Genomic DNA, 330 nt, shown 5'->3' on the forward strand with positions numbered 1-330 from the left:
CTTTTGTTATCAATCAAGAACGAAAAAGCACGACGAAGGCTAGCCTTTCTCTCCTCCTTGTTTACGACCCCCTCACACCGCCGCCGCCACTGTAACAGAGGTCCCTCGCTTCCCCCATTGTCCCCAGATTCCCCTCAGCTGCCACGGGTCCTTGGCGACCGTCCGAAAGCTCCCCTCGACGTCGGAACGATCCGGTGGGGCCCAATGCCGCTCAGATCGCCGTCGGAAGCACGTCCACTGCACCGGATCAATCACGTGACCACCGCGCCGCAAACACACAGAGTAACACGCGAGCACACGTACACCAGCAATATCAGAGCGCGAAAAGAA

Source organism: Penaeus monodon, chromosome 30 (assembly GCF_015228065.2).
Source record: "Penaeus monodon isolate SGIC_2016 chromosome 30, NSTDA_Pmon_1, whole genome shotgun sequence".
NCBI classification, from domain to species: domain Eukaryota; kingdom Metazoa; phylum Arthropoda; class Malacostraca; order Decapoda; family Penaeidae; genus Penaeus; species Penaeus monodon.